The 1,196-nt window shown below is 35.7% G+C and overlaps 1 long non-coding RNA gene across 1 annotated transcript; it reads right to left on the reverse strand.

Annotated features, from left to right (window-relative positions):
- Positions 1–31: 31 nt before the first annotated feature.
- LOC117174067 lies at positions 32–558 on the reverse strand. The gene is made up of 3 exons (XR_004467250.1): positions 420–558; positions 277–344; positions 32–140 (listed from the first exon to the last, which is right to left on the reverse strand). It is a non-coding gene; the product is annotated as an uncharacterized LOC117174067 (long non-coding RNA).
- Positions 559–1,196: the final 638 nt, after the last annotated feature.

Here is a 1,196-nt window from a genome sequence, read left to right on the forward strand (position 1 = left end):
GTGTGTTTAGAAACTATAATGCAAATAAGTTTGTGAATCTGTTTAGCTATTCCGCGAAGTTCAAGAACGTAGAATTAAAGGTTTTTATTTTTGCTTCTCCTCTTTTTCCACCGGTTTGTGGACTGATTTTCATTATTATTCTGAAACAAAGTAAATTAATAGAAATTTTATTGCTCAATTAATATAGGGGTATACATTTTAAATCAGAAAAAATGTATAAATTCGTAGATCTATTGTAAAAAAAACTATGAATAAAAATTTTTTTGTTCTACTTACCATGAAAAAATGTTATCCATTTATTTTGCTTAGCGTGCATGTAGCATCGTCATCATACAATGACTTACCTATAAAAAAGCAGGCCATGAAAAATAACAAATTATTATAGAATGTTTTGAATGTTTCAAATTAAATGTACTGACAACTGCACTGAAAATTTTTTGGGTGATCTGCTCGCCCACCTAGTAGAGCTGGAACACCAAATACGTTGCGCACTGCTCATCTGCAACTTGGTACACATCCTCTTTCACATTGGGCACGCTCTGTTCCCACATTGGAACAGCTGTAATCCCAACAGTATTGGTACAGTAACGCTCCCTTCAGGCGGGAGCACGGAATCCCCACGCCGAGTTTCGCGCGGAGTTATACAGTTATAGTTTATACTAGTAGGGCAATTTAATTCTCTTTTTTGGAAGTGCTGCGTTCCCAACACACGGGATAGGATCTGCTTGCACGGTTGGTACTGTAGCTTACTTAAAAGTGGTCTGGCCGCTACATCAACCGTCGTGGTGGCGCTGCGTTGCCACTAAGAAGAATGGTAGGTGGAAGTGAGTGAACACTGAAATTAGCGGGATGAATTAGCGGCAAGTTGGAAAGTTAGCGCACATATAGAATATAACTCGTGAAAACTTCGTTATAAAGAGAAAAATGAGCAGTATAAAAAAATTTATGGAATTCGCACCCGGAAAACATATAGTCATTTTGGGAGGGCACCAAAATGTTATTGTAAACAAAGAAACAAGAAACATCTGAGTGTGTGACATATACTCTACTTCTAAATTGAACGGAAAATTTAAAGTATTTAACTTCAAAATGATGTAATCGTTAATCCTAACCTCTACCGTAATTAACACTACAAAGAGTAAATAGAAAAACGAATTATATCCACATATCTTTCAATATTTATATTACAGAAATAA

The sequence above is a fragment of the Belonocnema kinseyi genome, chromosome 6, assembly GCF_010883055.1.
Source record: "Belonocnema kinseyi isolate 2016_QV_RU_SX_M_011 chromosome 6, B_treatae_v1, whole genome shotgun sequence".
NCBI lineage: Eukaryota > Metazoa > Arthropoda > Insecta > Hymenoptera > Cynipidae > Belonocnema > Belonocnema kinseyi.